We start from the raw sequence: 15,689 nt of genomic DNA, 5'->3' as shown, positions 1-15,689 counted from the left end.
TATGCAAATCTCGAGCATTGTCTACAGAAAAAAAAAAGGAGGTTATGAATACATGAGGCGATTGATGTTACCATATTGGGTCAGCGAGTAAAAAAAGGTGGGCATTTCTTGTCTAGATGGTCATAAAATGATTTTATTTCACCCAATAAGTTATACCCCGCTATAGCAGTCAGGATGCTGCTATAGCGGCCACCCAGCCACTATAGCAGCCTGTCGCAGATCAGAAGTGAATATATGGGAGGAAAATTGGTTTCATTCCCATTTCCCTATTTGACTTCCTAATCTTTCTGAAACTCTCTCTATTCTGATAGTAGGGTACTTTAGAAACACCCATCCATAGTAAAATCGATGTAGGCGGGATATTTGGGCCAAGGGAGCCATTGACACATCCCTTGGAGGTTTGAGATGATGAAGGTCAGTATAACGACTTTCTTTTCCTCTTCTATAGTGGAAAAATTCCCCCTACCCTCTCTTTCCTACCAAAGCTTTTCTTAGAAGATTTTTTTTTATTTCTAACTTGATAGTCGTGCATTTGCAGATTCATAATTAAATGGCTTCCAATTAAGAACAAGCTTATCCTTACATGAGATTTGCTGACGAACTTAGCCAGGCGAAATTCATGGACTACCGTACTATGGAAATTTATTACGTGAGGGCCTTCTACATGCGAGTGGTAGAAGAGAAGGCAACGATTTTTTACAACTAAATTCAGGAGTTTGGCTTAGATCCCTTTGTCGAGGCTCCTCGGTCAACCCTCTCAGTCTTGGTGAGGAAGTTCTTTGCTCTTCTCCCGATGGTCCTTTGGGATTCCCCTTAGCCTTTCTTTTGCATTCGAGAGGTGCAAGTTATATGGACGTTTAGACAACGAATAAGGTTCTAAGCGTGTCAAACGTTCCTAATGATAAGTTCGAGGCCAAGATGAAGGCAACAAATATGAAGTTGATGTGGGACTCACTGCTCAACGAGGAGTACCGGGGTAAGGTATATTAGCCCACTACCAAGGGAACTACTAGTGCCTATTTCTCTATAGAGGCATGGAAATGGATGACACTGGTGGGCTAGAGGATTCGTCCATAAGGCAACATTACTGATGTAACTTATCCACGGGTCCTAGTTGTGGTCTTTGCCTATTAGAGGGACTTAGTTAACGGTGGGGGCACAAAAAGTGTCCGATTGGAAGGATTTCTACCGAGGCAACAAGAAGGGATCGTTCCTTCCTATGTTGTTCGTAATTTTGCAGATGATTTGGGGTACACGAGGATGATACTGATTAGATAGACAAGATGGACCCCCATTCAATCTCCTGCTGGTGAGGAAAATGCTCACCCTGGAGCAGAAAAGGAAGAAGGTAGATTGAGATGGGAGTATTTGTGTTGTAGTAGGTATAGGCGAGTAGGGTGATGCCAATAATGAGGGAAATGTCTCTCCTTCCCACTCCCAGTATCCACCTTTCAATAGCCATGTGGTGGTGGATTTAGCTGCTGTTTGGAGAGCCTTTTGGAAGTTCCGCTATCAGTAACAGATCCCACCTTTTATTGTCGAGACGAACAAGTTACTTCGATGACACCTAAATTCAGAGAGGATCAAGAACTAGAAGCAGGACCACCGAATGGGCAGGATGTGGTAGACCATCAGTGTCATATTCACCATTATTTCTCCCCAGCAGAAGTTTCCCACCCTTGACCCATAGGAATTTGCAAAGTTCTCCCTCCTGAGTGAGGTGTGGACGAGTGAGTGGGGCCTAGAGGACCTCCCTCCCGAGTAGGACACTTCCCCTCTTTTGGGTATGTTTAAACTAGTATGGTTTTTTGCCGTTTGGGCATGAAGACATATTCTCTGCTTTATTTTGTTTTTGTTAGCACATGAATGCTAAGACTAACTTTTAATCACCAATATAAATGCTAAAGTTCTTCTTGGATATATTTATGTTTCTTGCATATTTGTATGATTATAAAGTAGTAATTTAAGGCGTTTCAGGAACAAGGAAAAAATAGAGCTTTAGGTTTTGTCTCGCCTATGCCCGCTACAGCGATTGACACGCCACTATAGGTGGAAATTTTTTGCTATAGCGGGAGCTATGTAGCGGCCCTATACTGCTATGGAGGCCTCAGTGAGCTTAGCCTAAAAAATTCAAAATTATGCAACGTTCCCCATCACCACAGTTACTAAAACCCCTGGAACACAACTTCTAATAATAAAATATTTTCCAAGATCATTTCCAGACTTATATGATACAGTCTTTGCATAATGGCCTTGAACATAACCCAAGATCATACCCAAAATATATAATAGGAACTCACCCCATACGATCACAAAATTTAGGACTAAACTATGCCCAATGCATGATCATTTGAGCACATAACAATTTAACATTCAATTATCACACATAAGCATTTTACAACTTTTCCTTGCCCACAATTCACAGAAATTCAAGAAAAGCAATGCACACAATGACAATCAACCATGTTATCACCAAGTTAATCTGGTTTTTACATTCTATTCGCATCAGGGATAGCCACTAACTGACCGTCCATACATTAAAGTGACTTTAAAGCCAAATACCAATTGGAACCTACTAGGTTCCAATCTTTCATTGCTTTTGTCCCTTCAACCGCGACCATGACATCTGATTTACTTCATCGAGATAACAATCGGAATCCAGAGATACCAATTGTACTCAACGTATCACACAAGCGACAGAGTGCACGAAAAGAGTGAATAAGTGGAACTATGTCCTAGAATGCTTCGTAGCTCCCTAAATATTAAATATGGATGTCAGCACTCTAATTCTCAATACTGTATTCGACATTTACTCTTGTTCTATGAAACCGATAACACGGGCACTAATACCAAATTGTCACGACCTAACCCTCCATACCATGTAGGAACCTACTCTTATAGATAGATGGGAGAGCTCTTACCATCCAATTTAAAAATGGTCAATGCGAAAATAGTAAAACATGAGGATTTTATTTAATCCATTGGAATAAACATGAAAGCTTGAGAATAAGAGTCATCTTTTTTATAATTATTTGAACATTCCTCTCAAGGAACTAGTGTAAACAGGTATGAGAGTGACTAAAAAGATACACTGTATAAAATAAAATATAAAACATCTCTCACCGTAAGGAAGGAGGAGTAATATTTTTTGAAGATCATAATCTTCTTCACCAATAAAGCGTCACTGAATCCTGCAACCAGATTATGCATGTAACAGAGCAAGAGTAGTATTTGTACAAAAAATACATAGTGGTAGGCATCATCCGTCGCCCGAACCCACCACATAATATCATGCAAAATAACCAGAGAAAAATGCATCTTGAATATGAAATCACTGTCCCACCCCCCCAAATTCACGCGCGCACTACCTCGCTACAAGTGTCATTATCTTGAAGCCCAAACACAACTAAATCTTCTGCTTCCAACTCCACTCACACCAGATCATTGCCAAACCTCCTATAACATAATAATTTCCCAAGCACCAGACTCCTAATCTTACCACTCCTTACCTTACACACTTCCATTATACAACATGTGAAACAATAGACCCAACTTAGCAAACCAATATAAACAATTCCAACCACCACTATAAAATAGCCTGAACTTCAAAAATTCACAATCATCAATTACAAAATTTAACATGTCCTCTCTGTCCACACAAGAAACCACCCCAGCTTTTAAGCATATCAACCCGATCCTTCAAAGACAACTTCACATGTATAGGTGCCAAAATGGCACCCGATTCATTAATAATAATTATTATTATTATTATAAGGGAAAAAGGTAAAAATGCCCTTAAAGTATGTGAAAGAAACAAAAATGCCCTCCGTTTATAATTTGGCTAAAAAATGCCCTTACCATCGATACTTTGGTTAAAAAATGCCCTTGCAGCGATACTTTGGTCCAGAAATGCCCCTATAGTTACAAAATGGGTCAAAATGCCCTTTTTCGTATAAATATATATTTTTTTCTTTTTAAACTCACAACTTCTTCCTAATTAAAATATTATTACAGAACATTGTTCTTGTTTTCTTTCTTCTAAAATCACTTTAACCAAATAAAAATGTAGGAAATATTTTTTTCTTAATCTCATTTTAGCAATTAAAATAGAATAACTTCATTTACCCTTTCGACAAATATCATATGTCATGTATATAAGATCATAGTATATCCATCATTAATTTATATTCCTATAATGATTAAAAAATAATGACAGTAAAATAACAAAATATTCACATTTTTTATTTTTTTCTGAATTGAAGTAAGATAAACAGTTGCTAATTTGAAAAAACATTATTAGAAAAAGAAATGTCTTAAAATAAAAGGAAAAAGGAAAAATATACCCCCTTAACTATCGTAAATAGTATGGAGATACCTCTGTCATACTTTTGGGACTTTGGTGCCCATGCCCTCCAAAAACTAGAGCATATATGTCCTTCACTCTAACGAAAGACTAAATAGTGGCATAATCTTATCCATCGATCCAATATTTAATAAATGTCGGGTCGGTGTATAAGATTATGTCACGTTTATGTCCGTTAATATAAAGGGTATATATGCTCTAATTTTGGACGGCAGGGCACCAATGTCCCAATAGTATGACGGAGGGTATCTACATACCATTTACGATAGTTCGGGGGGTATGTTTGTCCTTTTTCTCAAAAGAATAATAATATATTTATTTGGAAAATGAGAATTTTGACCCATTAAATAACAATAAGGTTATTTTTTTAACAATGTATTGACGGCAAGAGTATTTTTGGACCAAACTACAAAGGGAGGGCATTCTTCTTCCTTTCGCAAGTTTAAGCGCATTTTTGAACCAAAGTATTGATGGTAAGGGCAGTTTTTTTCCTTTCACGTCGTTTAAAGACATTTTTTAACCTTTTAATACTAATACTAATAATAATAATAATATATATATATATATGAAATTGATTTATTCAATTTTGTATCCTTCAGATTCCAAGACATTCCTTAAAAGAAGCCTTAACCTAAACCTACACCTTAAAGTAGAAGAAACCTTTTGCCATGAGATTTCTTGATCCAATTTTTTTATATATTTAATACTAACCAAAAATGAATATAATTTTTATGACAACAACTAATGGCATTAAAGAACAACATCTTAGGGAAATTAATAACCCCACTAAATAAAAAATAACACTACATGAAAAGCATCACAAAATAATAGCAAAAGTTCTTGTTATGTCATAATTGAAATAAACCAAAAGACTTAACGCGAAATAGGCTCTTGATAGAAAATTTAGAACTGAACATTTAGAGACGAAGACCATCATCTTTTCTCAATATCTATTATGTCAAATCATTGAGGACTTAATACTAGATACAAAAATGTACCTTAATCAATAAATGTCATCGCATTTTCTCCATCCTTTGATTATGAGTCTTCCAAATGAAGAGGTGTGTCACTCTATCCTTTCCAATGATGGGATGCGAGAAAGAAAACCCGACATGATTTGGGGATCATAAATTTTTATTTACAATAGGCATAAGTTTAGGTAATTCTAATTTAACCCTCCATTAAAATATAAATTACATGTCACGACCCAAAAATGGACTTGATGACACTCATCTTATCCCACTAAGAAAAGTCAGCCTAAACCTCAAATATCACAAAAATGTTGAAGTAAGACATAATGAAATATCAAAATATTATAAGTGCGGATAACTAAGTCAAACTTAATAAAACCCCCAAACCCTAGTTGTCACGTGTAAAAGTCTCTAAAGTATTACAATTGATTCAAAAGAAAAACACAAGTCTGAGATGACATTGTTTTCAGAATAGAACAAAATCATAAATAGGAGTAAGAAGGTCTGCTGAGATGACAAACATCTACCTCACAAGTCTCCAGGAATCCTCGAAAAAGAAGAAAGAGAAAGTATCACGAAGATCCAGGCTCATAACCTACAAAAATGTAGAAGCAAGGGATGAGTACCAAACCACACAGTACTCAACAAGTAAACTTCTAAACACAAGCTAAGGGAATAGAATACGGCTACTCCTTACACCCAATCTGAACCTCCACAACTACAACCTGCATAAAACCAGCCCAACCTAATAGTTTACAATTTACAAAGCACACAACTCAACAACAACACTCTAACAAATTACATATCCTAAAAAAAAAACTCAATATTCATCAATCACAACTTTCAAAGAAAGGCACTCACAAGATCAGCAACACACAAGATCAAGTTCATCAATGATAAAAATGTGCAATGCAATGAAATGTAATGTCAAGTATAATGATGCACGTCTAACCTAACGATACACACCCACCATCTCTCAGTCTGAGACCAATAGGGGACATATCTGTCCATGCATTCATCGCAATGCGTGACACGTCCCTCGATATATAGTATCTATTGCGGCGCACGACAAATCCCTCGAAATATAGTATCCATCGCGGTGTGCGATACGTCCCTTAAAATGATACATCCTCTTTAATTTCTTTCTCAGTTCACATAACTCTTGTCACAACCATGTCTCAGAACAATGCAAATGACATGTTCACACAAATAATTAGGAGATGACCATTTTCATAACATTGCACAATTCACAACAACACAATCGGGATACAACATCAACAATGAATCAACAAGCCTTTCAAAACCATTCTTAACACATCACACACCAATAATTAATTACATAGATTTTTACTACCCCTTTTTCATCATTAGAATTATTCCATATGGACAAGTCAATCCATCACCAAGTCCCATTACTCCCCAACACATATCGAAAGAAAATACACGATTCAACACACTTAACAAGGGTTTAGAAATCTACTTGCCTCAAATAGTCGAACAATCACTTCGGGTCTTGAGCCTTCCCCTTTTGGTTTACATCCAAATCAATTCAATCTATTCAAATAGATAATCACAATAAGATTTCAAAACTAACAACACCCATATCACTAAAGACTATCCTAGACCCAAAACCTCACAGCGAATCTATAATCAAGTTGTCCTAATCTTGATACCAAATAATATGTCAACTCTTTCAATCTTATTTTCCAAATTTCAAGTCTACGGTTAAGTCTCAATTTCTTCAAATATCACACTTATAGTGTTCATACAATGCACCTAATATTAATTATCTATCTCAATATAGCAAAACTTGAATTATAATGTGAAAATCATAGTCGAAATCAAGTACACTATCGACAACTCTAACTATTAAAAGAACAAAAGAGGAAAAAATTTTGTGAACAACACAACTATCTAACAGTGCGTTAGTAATATAGTTTCACTTATTGCATAGTTAAAACTATCAATGCCTCAATCATTTGGCAATGTTTAGCCAATGATTGAGCTATAAGTTTGTCCCCCAAAACCACCAAAAATGTTACACACCATTAACACTTCCCAACTTTCTTTTCCAACCCAATTAACATAAATACAATACAATTTCCATGACATTTCAAATCTAATTGTAGGATATTAAAACTAGCTAATATTTACCTTAATGTAAAGTAGTGGTTCCTACGTCGGCCACTGATTTGCGCAGGTATGTATTTCTTCCTCCCTTTCTTTTATTTTCTAAAATAATTATGTACTAAAAGTGATAAACCCTAGTAACTTATTTTAATATGGGTCAAATAGTATAGGGTATAAATAAATTATGACATTGACCCATTAACCACCAACTAAATAAATAAATCATTTAATAAATACCCATCAATTAAATAACCGTAGTTATCAAATAATTCAAAATTTTCAAATCAACTTCACCGACTAATCAAAAATTACTCGAGGCAACTATCAAAAGGGGTAAAATGCTAATTTTATGAAAATTCCCAAAAACACCTTTCTGGGTCATTACATTATCCACCACTAAAAACAATGTTCGTCCCCGAACATAAAGAAGAAAGAAGGAAAACAACATTACTAGAAGCTTGAGGTATAATTTTCAGAGTTAATGTTTATCTCTCCAAGTAAGCTTATCATTAAGACCATTCCATTGAGAGCAACTACTAATACTGAACATTCAAATTAAAATTTGACAGATCTACAAATTAGGATTGATTGTCAAGCCACAGAGAAACCCATGAACTCAATCTGAATTGAAATCTGCTACACCATTAGACAACCACCCAGACGAATCTTTCCTCGCATAACCATGATACAATTCTGAATCAATACTTACTACAATCAGAGGTGAACCTGAACCAACCACCACACACTCATAATGCACAAGCCATCACAAATATTATCAATATTTTCTTCTCACAACATAATGTTTCCATGAGCTTAAGCTATTAAAGTATGATCTTTAGACAACACATAATCATCAAGGAGAACCGAACCCATCTGATCCAAAGAAGGAAATGATCAAGTAACCACCTAGCAAGTGATACACCCGATAATGTAGAACCTTTAACAACACTATCGAAATGCTAGATCAATAGCTGTGATTGTAGACAACTCTTAAGAATGATAGAACTAGACAAAATGGTCTCCATATTCAACTACACAAAACTAAAACAAAATCTCAATGAATAGACTAATATTAAAAATGTCGAACAACTGTAAATACTCATGGTAGCTCTTCAATAAATTCTCATAAGCAAGGTGGTACATGTAGAGCCACTAGAATTCTTTAACTATTCAAGGCAACACTAAATATGTCATATCAAAAATAACCAAGTCTACCCAAGAATTCTATCCTACCAAGAGGAAATCACAGGATCGGTACACCCGATCCACCACTAAGGATCCATCCACAGAAGTGAAAACACACGTGAGCATATGTAGTGAATCATACTCCAACAATGTCCAAAACGAAGTAGGTGGTCACATAAAAATGTACGTTACCAAGGTTTGTCACCCCCTGAGGCTACCCACTAGATGCGAACACGGGACCTAGGATCACGAGTGACCCCAAGCTAACCTTGTTGGAATATCATAAGCAAACTAAAGTAAACTGAAGCACTAAATACTGTACGAAAGCTAATCATGAGATAATCTGAAATGATGGGGAATACCCATATACTAAATCTGGATATATGAAAAATTGAGAGTTTGAAATATAATAGAAAAGTCAAACTCTAATACTAAAGTTGAACTAACTATTTGTGAAATTAAGCCTCTATTGAGTAGAAATGTTGGGACATGCCCCAGCTAGATCTAGCAAAACTGAAAGTAAAGCTAAACTCAAGAAAGATAATCATGTCACTCGTCCTCAAAGAATGAGGACTCACCACTGATGTTGCTGGACTGAGGATCAGGGACCAATCTAAGTGTGATCTAGAAGCTGAGAACCTGAACCTACATCACGAGAAGATGTAGCGCAGAGTATGAGTCGGTACTTGAAAGGTACTGAGCATGCATGATAGAGTAAAGTTGATTAATAATCATAACTAAACCAAAGCATATACTGAGCAATGATATGATATAAGCATGATACTAAACTGAGAATACTAAACATGAAATAACTGAATGCAATGACCAAGTTCATAACATGCTAATACTGAACTGATAACATGGTCAATGGAATAGAATCTGCCTGAACTGTGGGAGCTACTAATGACTGACATACAACCACATGAGCTAAATGTGGAGTCCGATGTATACGCCCCATCTAGAGGACCCAATATACCCTCCCAGAGGTATAAAGGCTTGAATGGTGTGATCACAAAAATATTGCCCACAGAGGAGACTTACAACCTATGGGGCACGTAGTTCTGGGACTTACGAGTGACTGACCCTGGTCCACTCGGTATTAAGTCTTCTCCCAACTGATTATGAAATTTTGCAATTTATAACTGCAATGTTGTAAATTATGGATAGCTCAAATACTAACATGCTAACTAAAAATGCAAAATTAATGTACTGATAGTGAAATATTTATAACTGGAGCATGTATAACTGATTGATCTAACCTAGCATGTGCAATTCATGAACTACAAGACCTACATAGCTAGGGTTCTGTAATTATGAAGGAGTTAATACTAAAACATGCTAAAGATCACAATAAACTAATTAGGAATAGTAAAGTAACTAATTCATGATAATCTGTTGAAGTTCTAAAAACCCTAGGTCTAGTTAATAATGAAGGAATCAAGAATCTAACTGAATTCTAGGGACCTAATGGGCGAAAGTAACCCACTAGTGAAATCCCACACACCGAGTGATGAATTCCACGAAGAAATCGTTCGATTTATAGGCTCGAACTGATGGAAACTCGTTGCGTTCTTGGGAAGGGTTTGGTCGCCTCTTTTTCCTCTTTGCGTTGTTAGTTTTATGAATTTTGGTGAATGATGTATCTTGGGTAAGTTCTACTTATGTTTCTAGGCTAAAACTGACCATAATTACGTAGTTTAGGGGCTAACGACATAGTTTAGCGGTCCAACACACAGGGAAAAGACCAAACGACTGCTGACTTAACTATTGTCGGGTGCCACCGACGGACGGGACCGATGGACCATGACTGGACCGATGGTCTGTGCTGCTCAACTGTTGTTTGGCGACTGGGAGCTGAAACTGAAAGTTTGACCTACGGCCCTGGACAACGGACCATGGTCTAACATACTGTCCTAGCGTGGGTCTACACTTAGCCAATTCTCTGAGGCTTCTAGGGGATGGGCCGCAGGTGGCCATCCACGGAACACCAGCACGGGCCGTGGGTCACCCTACAATCCGTCGGTGGCAACCGTGGGTTGCACCTGCAACTCTGAAAACTACATTTTTGGTCTATTAAGGATATGGGGTGTTACAAGGTTGGATAACACAAGATACCCCTTCCATAGTGACCATATCAAACATTTCTATTTAGTTGATTACATCTCTTTAAATTTTCTAATCACCCACAATCAACCAGTCTTGTCCCCATTACAACCGTACACATACTTAGTTTATCAAACTCCACATGCTCTTCACAGTACTCGCTTGAAGCCAACACTCCTAATACTAACAAGGCATCAAAATCGCACAAGTCATTTACCTTACTCTCAAACTTCAACTAGTATCAAAGTATTCTTAGCAAACATGTTGTCACCTCCAAAAATTCCAAACTACGGTTCCCCCTCTTTCCATTTAAGCATTCCATTATAGAGATGAGTGACACCTATGATTGATAGACCTAACTCCAAATCTAATAGTACTTTTTCATCGAGGTACAACAATTGAATCACACCCAACGTCACTCTACGCAATCTTTCACATACCATGTTTCAATTACTATTTCAAACCATCACATACCCCATGCCAAAACTTAGAGAATCCTTAGTCACCCCAATAATTCTCTATACTATGAGCACATAACCTCTGTTTACCATACAGTATCTATGTAACACATCACCATAATTTGTGTAGTTTCGTCAACATAGTAGTTGTATTCCTCTCGAAATCTGCAATAATCAAGTAGAATTGTAGGTTCATACCGTAGTGCATCCTTAATTCATCTACCAAAATTTGAACAATCTAGCCTCACATAATAACGCATGATTTTTCACAAATCATTGTTTTTCAACCAAACAAAAACCCAATCTTCATAAACTCATTGATAAATTCTAAGTAAGTTTGTGTCGAATCAACTCACAACTCATAGTCATATCTAAACACAAAAGCAAAAATTCATACAACCTTCAACTTCGAACCAAGTATCTATACAAGATGACATATTTCTTCACCTTTATTGTATTCCTCCAATGATGTAAATTCCAAACACCTTGAACTCTCCAATAAACTTGACTCGTATTCCTTTCACTAACTCGGTTACCAACCTTATTCTTTAACCGACAACACATGACATTTTATCTCTTACTCTAAACAATAAATTTAAGTGAAACACTTCCTTAGATTCTTTAGCAATCAATAACAATGACCTTTATGATCAAAACAAGTCCTTTCAAATGCCCAATACTCAATGTGACCGATCATTTCTTACCTCACCAATCCATACCATGATAAAATATACTACCAAAAATGTACACTTACCATAAAAAACCTGGCTCTGATACTATTTTGTCACGACCCAAAAATGGACGTGATGGCAATCGTCTTATCCCACTAAGAAAAGTCAGCATAAACCTCAAATATCACAAAAATGCGGAAGTAAGACCTATAGAAATCTCAAAATATTTTAAGTGCGGATAACTAAGTCAACTTAATAAAATCCCCAAAACCTGGTTGTCATGTATACAAGCCTTTAAAGTATAAAAATTGATTAAAAAAAACATAAGTCTGAGATGACATTGTTTCTATAATAGAACAAGATCATAAATAGAAGTAAGAAGGTCTGCTGAGATGACAAACAACTACCTCACAAATCTCCATGAAGCCTCGGAAAAGAAGAAAGAGAAAGTATCACGAAGATCCAGGCACATAACCTACAAAAATGTAGAAGCAAGGGATGAATACCAAACCACAAGGTACTTAACAAGTAAACTTTTAAACATAAGCTAAGGGAATAGAATACGGGTACTCCTTACACCCATCCGAACCTCCACAACTACAACCTGCATAAAACCAGCCCAACCTAACACTTCACAATTTACAAAGCACACAACTCAACAACAAAACTCTAACAAATTACATATCCTCAACAATAAACTAAATATTCATCCATCATAACTTTCACAGAAAGGCACTCACAAGATTAACAACACACAAGATCAAGATCATTAATGATAAAAATGTGCAATGCAATTAAATGTAATGTCAAATATAATGATGCATGTCAGACCTAACGATACACATCCGATGTGTCTCAGTTCAAGACATATGGTGGACATATCTGTCCATGCATCCAGCGCGGTGCGCGACACTACCTCTATATATAGTATTTGTCGCGACACGCGACACTTCTCTTAAAATATAGTATCCGTCGCAGTGTGCGACACATCGCTCGAAATGGTACATACTCTTTAATTTCTTATTCTTTCTCAGTTCACATAACTCTTGTCACAACCATGTCTCAGAATAATGCAAATGACATGTTCACACAAATAATAAGGAGATGACCATTTTCATAACATTGCACAATTCACAACAACAGAATTGTGATACAACATCAACAATGAATCGACAAGCCTTTGAAAACAATTCTCAACACATCACACACCAATAATTAATCACATAGCCTTTTATTACCTCTTTTTTACCGTTAGAATTATTCAATATGGACAAGTCAACCGATCACCAAGTTCCATTACTCCCCAACACATATCACAAGGAAATACATGATTCTACACACTTAACAAAGGTTTACAAATCCACTTGCCTCAAATAGTCGAACAATCACTTTGGGTCTTGAGCCTACCCCTTTTGGTTGACTTCCCAATCAATATAATCTATTCAAATAGATAATCACAATAAGATTTCAAAACGAACAACACCCATATCACTACAGGTCTAGCCTAGACCCAAAAACTCACATCGAATCTATAATCAAGTTATCCTAATCTTTATACCAATTAATATGTCAACTCTTTCATTTTTTTTTCAAATTTCAAGTCTAGGGTTGAGTCTCAATTTCTTCAAATATTACACTTATAGTATCCATACAATACACCTAATATTAATTACCTATCTCAATATAGTAAAACTTGAATTTTAATGTGAAAATCATGAAAAGAAAATCATAGTCGAAATCAACTACACTATCGACAACTCTAACTATGGAAAGAACAGAAGAGGAAAAATAATATTATGAACAACAGAACAATCCAACAGTGTGTTAGTAATATAGTTTCTCTTATTACATAGTTAAAACTATCTGTGCCTCAATCATTTTGGCTATAAGTATGTCCCCCAAAACAACCAAAATGGGTACACACCATTAACAATTCCCAACATTCTTTTCCAACCCAATTAGCATAAATACAATACAATTTCCATGACATTTCAAATCTAATTGTAGGATATTAAATCTAGCTAATATTTACCTTAATTTAAAGTAGTGCTTCCTACATCGGTCGCTGATTTGCACAGGTGAGGATTTCTTCCTCCCTTACTTTTCTTTTCTAAATAATTATGTACTAAAAGTGATAAACCCTAGTAACTTATTTTAATATGGGTCAAATAGTATAGGGTATAAAAAAATTATGACATTGACCCATTAACCACCAACTAAATAAATATATAATTAATATATTCCCATCGATTAAATAACCATAGTTATCGAATAATTCAAAATTTTCAAATCAACTTCACTGACTAATAAAAAATTACTCAGGGCAACTATTAAAAGGGGTAAAACGCTAGTTTTATGAAAATTCCCAAAAACGCCCTTCTGGGTCATTACATTACATCCGAATATCTATACGTAAGACCACATACTTTGTAAGGTGTCGTTTAGACCCATTAACTTTAAATCTTCGCATATCACTTTAACTTGGGTCAGACTTTTAACAATAAAAATTAACGTACAATTATTTGTCATACAATATTTATGGATGCCCATAAAAGTTCTAACAATTACAACCTGTCAAAGATCATAAATTGAAAAACATAAGCATTTTTATGAGTTTGTGAGTAAATAATTTCATTATCTATAGAAAGAAATATATGTCTTTATTTCATTCACCTACCCTATATTTTTCTTTATTTCATTCATAATTTCACGTGGCAAGAGTTTGTGCTAATTAACTATCGTGATTTAAGCTAAATTTTAAACGAAATAAAGATTTTTTTTAAAATGATCAAAATGAACCTCAAAAAGTAACTAGTACTTCATTTATGTGTCTGGCTGATAGACCAATATTTGTTCCTTCGTAGTTCATTCTATTCACACAAGTGCAGAATGAAATGAATAAAAGAAATGTAGCCTTTGATCCAAGTCCTAAAATGAATTATGTAATCTTATATATATATACATATATATATATTGTCACGACCCGGGTACACCCTAGATGTAACATGGCGTATAGAACCCCAAAGGACTCCATACAAGCCACTTAGCTCTCATAACATTAGAAATAGAACAATAAGAGTAAAAAAATAGTCCAAGTCCAAAACATTATATAAACGAAAAGCGGAAGTCTAAAACTCATGTCTCATCATAGCCATCTATTACAATAGAATGAAATTGGGCCTACCCCATACATCAAGTTCAAAAGGGAAATACATGAAAGAAACTAAAAAATAACTCTGTCCTCAAAGCATGAGGATTCATCAAAGCTCGGGAAATTACAAACTCAACTACTAGCGATGAGACACGGAAACCTATCTGTCAGACACTACATTTGGGGAAATGTAGGGAAGAGTATACGTAAGTACAAAATAATGTACAAAGTAACGTTTATAAACATGCTAAAAGGGGACATTTCATTTCATGACATGCAATTGACCAAGCTAAAGCATCATATGAAAGAGTTATAAAACATAAGTCATAAATCATGGTCACTGCAAGCTAACATCATCTTTAAAGCTTTTGAACACCTGTGAGATACTCCTTGAGTAACCTTATTTCATTATTAATGTGGGGAATTAGCCTTAACTGACACAGAGACCATGTGAGCTATAACATGATCACTCGGTGTCTCCCACTCTGAAAAGGGTTGTTGTACTTGCCTTAGTTAGAACCATGGCCTTGACAAATTTTGGAATTGAAAATCCACGGACCCACCTACAGTACGTTGTTCAACCCACAGGTCGTGGTTGGCCCTCTTTGATGGCACCTGTAATTGGTGCAATTTGCTAGGAGTCCCTCTTTCGGATCC

Source organism: Solanum verrucosum, unplaced genomic scaffold, assembly GCF_900185275.1.
Source record: "Solanum verrucosum unplaced genomic scaffold, falcon-dt-bn FXZP01000320.1, whole genome shotgun sequence".
NCBI classification, from domain to species: Eukaryota; Viridiplantae; Streptophyta; class Magnoliopsida; order Solanales; family Solanaceae; genus Solanum; species Solanum verrucosum.
This window is presented reverse-complemented; position numbering follows the sequence as displayed.